The sequence below is a fragment of the Mus caroli genome, unplaced genomic scaffold (genome assembly GCF_978045245.1).
Source record: "Mus caroli unplaced genomic scaffold, Mus_caroli_1 scaffold_4, whole genome shotgun sequence".
Lineage (NCBI taxonomy): Eukaryota > Metazoa > Chordata > Mammalia > Rodentia > Muridae > Mus > Mus caroli.
In genome coordinates, this window is record NW_028227259.1 from 26580458 (window position 1) to 26589282 (window position 8825).

Below are 8825 nucleotides of genomic sequence, written 5' to 3' on the forward strand. Positions count from 1 at the left end.
ATGTGCCCAGAGGAAGGCTGCATGGCCATGCTGGGCATGCTCTGCTCCTGGTGGGAAGTCCCAGCCATCTCGCAATTCTGCTTGTTCTTTCACAAGGCCTTATGCCTGCTCAACTTCGAGATCGAGGAGTTAGAGGCAGCTCTTCACAGAGATGACTTGGAATTTATCAGTGATCTGATTGCCTGCCTGCTTCAAGGCTGCTATTAGCAAAGAGATATCATGTCTCAGACATTCCTCAGCTACTTGGAAGATATCATTAACTACGGTTGTGAACTTGAAGAAGGAAAGCCCAATCCTCTGAGAGAAGCCATTTTCCAAACCTTCCTCTGCATAATCGAGTAGAGAGCCTGCATCTCCTCTGTGATTACCGGCCTGTAGGGGATGATGTCTTTGATCTTCTCAAGGGTCTGGATGCAGACAGTCTCCGAGTTGAACCTCTAGGTGAAGACAATTCAGGTGCACTGTACTGGTACTTCTATGGCACACGAATGTACAAAGAAGTCCCAGTACACGGAAGGTCCAATGGAGAACTCTCCTTGAGCAGGGAAAGTGAAAGGCAAAAAAAAAAAAAAAAAAAATGTTTCAAATGTTCCTGGAAAAACAGACAAAAGAAGAGGAAGGCCTGCAAAACGAAAAAAAAACTACAGGAGGTGATTATATCCAGTGAAAAGCAGGAAGAAAACTCCTTGACATCTGACCTACACACAAGAAATGGATCCGGAGGGCCAGGCCAAGGTACATGGTGGCTCCTGTGTCTAACAGAAAAATGGAGACAGGTTACTGAGAGCTTCCTGTGAGCCAACCTCTCTCCAAGAGCAGCAACTCTACAAGCTCCTTAGCAGGACTTCCTGCCTGAAATCTGCAACATGATTGCTCAGAATGGAAAACGTCCACAGGGCACAAAGCCAGAGCTGCAACACAGGTTTATATCTGTCCACCTGCCCATCCAATTCATCAAGCTAGAGGAAACTCCCATGCTCACCAAGATAAAAAAACAGAAGCACAGGGGGGAGGAGGAGGAATGACAGATCCTTCTTGCAGTGCAGAAGGAGTAAGAGCACATGTTAAAGGAAGAGAGAAGGCAGGAAAAGGAGGAAAAAGATCAAGGCAGTGGAAGTCCGGACTAAGAGGAGAAAGCTCAGGGAAGAATGAGCATGGCTATTGGCTAAAGGCAAGGAGCTACCCCCAGAACTTTCCCATTTGGATCTGAATTCTCCTATGAGGGAATGGAAGAAGGCCAAGGACCTCTTTGAATTGGATGACGATTTCACAGCCATGTAAAAGTTCTAGATGTGGTGAAGGCTCACAAGGATTCCTGGCCCTTCGTGGAAGTTGTTGATGAATCTTATGCCCCCAACTATTACCAGATTATTAAGACCCCCATAGATATTTCAAACATGGAGTAGAAATTAAATGGAGGTTCATATTGTACCAAGGAGGAATTTGTAAATGTCACGAAGACCATGTTCAAAAATTGCCTAAAATACAATGGTGACAGTAATGAATATACCAAGATGTCTGACAATTTAGAGCAGTGTTTCCATCGGGCCATGACAAAACATTTTCCTGGTGAAGATGGAGACACAGATGAAGAATTTTGGATCAAAGAGGTTGAAAAACGGGAAAAAAGAAGGAGTCGGTCTGGCAGAAATAGTGGAAGCCATGATTGGACTCACTCAAGGAACACAGATGTTTACTGCAGGAAACAGCCACCAGTAAAGAATGGGGGAAAATCATTGCCCCTGACACAATGAGCTGCCTCCTCAGGGGACAATCAGAGCAGCAGTTCCATAAACTCCCTCCAGAGGTCCGCACATCAAATGGTCAAGGCTTTTCTTGCCCCCTGCATTGTGGTAGGGTGCCTAGCCAAGCATCCCCTTTAAACCAGATGAAGCCAGCAGCACCAGGAACGTTTGGCTCTCTTCAAGGATCAGATCCCGTCAATGTACTTGGCACCTCTCAAATTCCAGAGGGGCCCCCCAGGGGAGCCCTTGCAACACACAACCTTTGCTATACAGGCTCCAGTTGGAATTAGTAACCATTGTGGATCCCTGCTCAGTGCTCCAGACCTTTCCAATATGGGGTCACACGTCCCATCCTTACAGCTTGGGCAGATGAATTGTCCCAGTCAAGTTGGAAACATGGATCCACCAGCTCCATTCTAGGCAGGATTTATTCCTTCAAGGCATGGTGGGACTCCAGCCCGACCTCCAGACTTTCCTGAAAGCTCTGAAATTCCTTCCGGTCATATTTATCATTCATACAAGTATCTAAATCGAGGACACCCTGCTGTTTGGAATGGGAACCATGGTACTATAAACTCTGGATGTTTGGGGCCAGTAGAGAAGCCCCACCTGGGGACAGGACTTTCTCACCACCCTCATACCATTGGTCATGTGATGGATGCCAGAGTGATGAGACAACCTATCCCACCAAACCAGTGGACTAAACAGTCAAGCTTTCTACCTCATGGCCTCAAACTCTGAAATATGCCTGCCTCTGCTTCCCTAGTGCAGGAATTAAAGGCATGTACCACCAGTGTCTGGCCTCAGAAAGAAGGACTTTAAGTTGAAGGATATTTAAGATAGTGTGGAGAGGGATAAAGAATTCTTTCCTACTGGCAGGTCATCAGGGTAGGAAGGTTAGCTAGGTGCTTTCCTTGCCTCTCTGAGCTGGTTACTGAGTCTTCACTGGTAAAATTAAATGCCTGGCTTATGTGTGTGTTTTAAAAATGTATTTATTAATCATTCCATTGGATTATATCTCACATGATATGCCACTTTTGGTTACCCTCCACTAACCCCTCAAACTACATCTGCACTCTCAGCCTCCACTCTGTCTGAATTAGGATTCTCCTTCACCCACCCTCCTTCTCTTGCCCTACTGATTGAGAAACCCACTACACTGGAGCATCAAACCTCCACAGGACCAAGGGCCTCCCCTCCCATTGCTTTCAGCTAGGCCATTCTCTGCTACAATGTATCTGGAGTTATAGATCCCTGCTTATACACTCCTGGGTTGTGGTCTAGTGTCTAGGAGCACTGGGTGGTCCTGCCAGCAGAAGTTGTTTTTCAATAGGATTCCATTCCCCTCTTCACCTCCAGCTTCTCTGCATGCTCCTGCAATGCTCAGTCTAATAGTTGGCTCCAATGGTCAGTTGCTGGCCACACCTCCCAAAGAACCTTCACTCCAGGTTTTTGTCTGCAAGCACCTCTTGACCACAGGAACAGTGTCTGGTTTGGTGTCTGAAGACAGGATGGATCCCCAGGTAGGGAAGTTCCTGGATGGCCCTTCCTTCAGTCTCTGCTCCATTTCTTGTCCCTGTTAGTCCTTTTCTCAGGAACATTTCTTGGTTAAAATCCTTGAGATGGGTGGATGGCAACATTCCTTGACAGAGAGCATTGCCAGTGGTCTTGTTGGGGTTTGGGGGATGTGGGGGAGACATACCTATCTACTGGAGGTGGTCTCTACAAGTTCTATCTCCCTGATGTCTGAGAGCCTCAAAGGTCTATTCCCTGTTCCTCATCCTTCCACCCCCCTTTTATTTTTTTAGATTTCCTGACCTCCTGTATCTCAGTCAAACATGAATGATTCATTAAATGCAGACCCTAAAGTTGATTGATCAGAACCATAGCTCAAGTTTTGGGGTTGAGCTATAGCCTCAAAAATCTATCTTAGTTAAATTATAAAGACAAGAAAACAAAACCCTAAACCCCAAAACCAAAATAAACAAACAAACAAAAACAAATGAAAAAAAGAAATTAGTTCATTTAAAGTTAGTGAAGTATCCAGTGGTGTGTTCAGATCAGGCCATTGTAGATATAACTGCATATTGACCCTTAATTTGAGGGGTCCCATGGAATGGTTTATGGACCATTATAAGATTAACAAACCTCATACAGAACACAACAGGATTTGGACACCATTACTTTGCTCTGAGTCAATTTGTTTTTCTGTGTTGATGATTGGCTGTCATATGACAGCAACGATCTAAAATAGGGGGCAGACAGAACACAATGGCTTTTGCTATACTGTGATGTACATGCCTTAGCATTAGATTATCCAGATCTCTCACAATGACTAGTTCTGTTTTCACAGTACGTGGAGGCCACACTTGGAAGCCCAAATATAGGAAATTGGAAGCACAATTGTGTGAACTCAAGGTTAACCTGGTCCACATGGGGTATTTGAGACCTTGTTTCAGAAAATAACACTGAAACACATGCTACATCCAAGGCCTCACTTACCAAGTCTTGTCTACTATAAAGCACTTACCATTTTATCCCTTCCAGTCTTTCTTTCTGGGAAGATGGAGAAGTAAAAATGATCTTTCCATTCTAAGGACCATGTTCTCTGTTTCCCTAAGCTCACATTAAGAACAAATGAAAGTGAGTATCATCATCTGAACAACTGATAATATACATTGCTGCTAGCATGATACTGTGCCGATGAAAATCTTAGCTTCCTTTAGTGTTGCTGACCCAGCAGGAAGTATTAAGAGCTGCAGCCAAGCTCAGAGAACCTTTCAAGGGGCTAGACAGAAGCCATCAGAGACTCTCCACATCCTTGTCCTGAGATGAAATCCAGGAACACAATGTGAACTTGGTGGCCAATTCAGCATACATCATACTTCTACCTCCACCTTTCTATGTTCAGTACAAGAAAGTGTTCATGCAACTCCATGCCAGATTGATCTTGATATATGTCCCAGGGCGCAGACTGTTTAGAGAGTTGGTTGTTGTCAAGCAGTTGGTGCCCTCAGTAAGATGTGAAGACTATCAATAATAAGTGACCACACTGTATTTGTTTAAACATTACTTGATAATTGAGCATATCTGAGGACTTGGACACCAGCTCTGCGTCCTGGTCTTTTTGTGCCTATACCTGACTCAAAGGGAATGTGGGAGGACAACTTGGGTTCCTCTGCATCGATAGAGTGAGATGAAATGGGCACTTACCAGTCTGAGCAACAGTGCTGAGGCCCTTTATTTAAAGTAAAAAACACATTCTCTGTCCTCCTTCCAAAGAGCTCCTGTTGAGGCCATGGACCTTGTATAAACATGCTAACATCATGCAGACATCTTTCCTAATGATACAAAGTTCTCTCGGATGAGGCTTGCCCCCTTACCATACCTGTAGGAAATTTGTTACAAGGCAGCCGTCAGTCTATTTCATGCTGTTGCTGTAATATGCTTCCAAGTTGTGATGGTTTGTATACTCTTGTACCAGGGAGTGGCACCATTTGGAGGGGTAGCATTGTTGGAATAGGTGTGACCTTGTTGGAGTATGTGTGTCACTGTGGGTGTGCGCTTAATACCCTCACCCTAGGTGCCCGGAAATGGGTATTCCACTAGCAGCCTTTGGATGAAGATGTGAAACTCTCAGCTCTGCTTGTCCCATGCCTGTCTGGATGCTGCCAATCTTGATGATAATGGACTGAACCTCTGAACCTGTAAACCAGCCCCAATGAAATGTTGTTTTTATAAGACTTGCCATGGTCATAGTGTCTTTTCCCAGCAGTAACACCCTAACTAAGACAGAGGTTGGGACTGCTACAGAGGGACAGGGCGAATGCGCTGCCCCTGCCAGCTACCCAAGCAGTGGCCACAAGATCAATTCCTCCCGGTCATATTTATCATTCATACAAGGATCTAAATCGAGTACACCCTGCATTTTGGAATCTGAACCATGGTACTACCAACCCTAGACGCTTGGGTCCAGATGAAAAACCCAAATTTGGGCCAGAATTCTCTCACCACCCTAATACCCTTGATCATTTGATAGGTGGCCGAGTGATGAGACAACCTATCCCACCCAACCAGTGGACGAAACATCAAGGTTTCTACCTCATGGAATTCCTTCCTCGGGGTATATGCAGCCACCCTGTAAGTCTGACGGACATGGTTTGCAGACACCTCCAACTCCAGCACCAAGTCCTCGAATCAGAGGACCCTCCCTGGTCCTCCGGGGGACACAAGAAGGGGAATCCATGATGGACATCCCTGAAACGATTGCCATGCAGAAGCTCTCCTCCCGAGTCTGTCCCCCAGGTGTGCCTTACCACCACCTCCAGCCCACTCTTCCCCAGTTACCTGGTCCCTTTCCACAGGTAGCTTATTCATCATCAGTATGTGTTTCATCGCCCAAGCCTGCATTGGACAACCCTGGGAGTACACAGGAGATGACTGAAACACAAGAGCCTGAGGAAGACCCAGAGCCTTTGCCTGGACATGAAGAGAAAGCAGCAAGCATTTGTTCTTCAGAGGGCGAATACCTCAAACAACTACCTCACCCAGCACCTCCCTTGCAAGCCAGCTGTACCAGGCAAAGCTCACCACAAGAAAGGGAAACAGAGGACTCCCGACTTCAAAGTGATGCTTCAGACTCTGCAGACACTTATAACACATCAAAGAACAAGAACACCTGGCCTTTGGACAATAGCTACAGCAGCCCAGCTGTGCAAGGCTGTTTGTGAGACCTTTCCATAGTGGCAGAGATGGGGAATCTACCTGAACATGGGGCCGTTGGTGAAGCATCTCCCAGTAAGTCAGAGGGAAAGGCCTTGATGGTAGTGGTTCAGAAAAGCCACTCTGCCCCAGGGATAAAACATTACAAAAAGCTGTGCCATGTACAGGACCGAATGCAACTACACCTCCTTGCACAGATCCCAGTTTGATGGTAGGCACTGTGAACCTGTTTTCTCCCTTATACATGCCTGGCATAGAATACTCTAACTCAGCTACACAGTACTCTATGAGTCCAAGTTTGCAAGGCTTGGGCTCTATGATGGGAGGAAAGTCCTCAGGATCACAGCCTCAGTCCTTTCCTCCCAGGGGGTTCCAGGATAATGGTCCCCAACCTGGACTCTTTCCTAGGTACCATCCTCAGCAAGGAATGAGATATACCTACCAGCCTTCTTTCTTCTCAGCCTTCCTACCACCCCTATCAGTGGCTCCTCATTATACATGTCCACAGGGCTTTTCTGATTGGCAGAGATCTCTCTCTTCTCTTAGAAGTCCAAGAGGACCTCCAGAGAGTCACCTTCCATGCTCCCTCTACCCAGAGAAGAATGTCCTGTCTAGTCTGCAAGGTTGTGAGACACTAAATTCTGCCTTAACTCCTCCAACTCAAATGGATGCAGTGACTGCTAAAGTTGTTCCTCCTGATGGACACAATTCTGGTCCAGAAGAAGAAAAGATGGATGAATCTGTGGAGAGGCCAGAGAGTCCCAAAGAAAATCTAGATCTAACAACCATAATGCATCTAATAAGCAGCAGAACTCACTGTCAACCACTGACTATCTTTATGGAACTCCACCACCATCCCTGAGTTCAGGAATGACTTTTGGTTCATCTGCTTTCCAACCCCACAGGGTGATGCTGCAGACAAGGTCTCCATACACTCCTCAGCAATCAGCCAGTCATTTTCAGCCCAGGGCATACCCATCCTCTGTGCCTGCCCATCCACATCCCCACCCTGTAACCACCCAACCCAATGGCCTCTCCTAGAGGGTTCCCTCTACTGCTGTCAGGAAGAGGGCCTAGGTCACATTCAGGCTTCAATGATGGAGCAGACTGTCACTGGAAGCAGATTAAGAGGCTAATTTCAAGAAGTACACAAAATACCAGGATTGCAAATGCATCCAGTCCATTCACAGTCCTTATTCCCAAAGACCCGGGCGCCTGAGGCCTCACCAGAACAGTTGTAGCTGCATAAGACCCCAACACTTCCTCTGGATCAGAGCTAGTCCAGGGAGCAACTAAGCCCCAATGAGGTGGACGGCTGAATGTGGAGACTGGAAGGCAGGCCTGGCCGATTTGGAGGAATGACTGCTGTGCATGTCTGTTTTGTTGTCCTGTTCCACCTCTTCACTGTAAATCAAGCCTTCCTCAGAGCTGAACAGCATAGAACTTAGGTGCACACTATTTAGATGACAGGCTGGCCTGTAGCTGGGATCATCAGCACAGCTGACAAACTTAGACAGAGCAATGTACCTGGAGTTCTTGCTGGCTTCTCCAAATCCCAAGACTCTTGTTCCGGGAAAAATCACTTTAAACTTGGGTGGAGGGTACATGTAAAGCTGGAGTGGTGCTTTTAAACTTTCATGAGCAGCTAATCTCTGGTATATATTTGGGGAAGGGACTATGTGTACTATTAATGTTTTTGGAGCTGGGTCCAGTTTATAGAAGTTTCATGTTGCCTTTTGTAAATTATTTTTTTGGGGGGTTAATGTATTGTATATATAGTGGGACAGTCAATGGGCACATGGAAGAGTTGGGAGTCCTTCCTCGATATGGCCAGAATACTGTACTGGAAGAGTCTCTGTCTTTGTACAGTCAGGTCACACTAAATGCCTGAGGAACTTGGAGAAGAGAACGAGAAGACTGCAGCTTATATATGACACTTAACTTGTTTCCTCTCCAGCAGACCTCAGAGACAACATGTCCTCCTCAGCATTCATTTCACAGTTGGTTGGACTGTGCTGTCATAGGGCTTTCCTGAGTGTTGCAGCCATAGGACAGGCTGTTCTCACTCTGTTGCGCTAAGTTCTGGACTTGGGAAAGCATTTTCCTTTCTGATTTTCCACCAGCTCTACCAGAGAGTTGTAAGACAGGAATTTGGAATCTAGAGTGTTTTACTTATTAGAAGATGAAGTGGCTTTTTCATGGGCCTGTCAGGCCTGTGATCTAGAAGGCATCATACAACCCTTTCTAGCACAAATCACATTTTGTGAAAGTGACTACTCAGGTTTGTTATGTATGTTAGTCTCAAGAAATGAATTGCACAGGTTTGGAAAAATAAAGACAAAAGTTGGTACCAGGGAA

At 46.0% G+C, this 8825-nt stretch overlaps 1 pseudogene; it reads left to right on the forward strand.

Annotated features, from left to right (window-relative positions):
- Positions 1–7747, forward strand: LOC147005064 (chromatin remodeling regulator CECR2-like; annotated as a pseudogene).
- The last annotated feature ends 1078 nt before the right edge of the window (positions 7748–8825 follow it).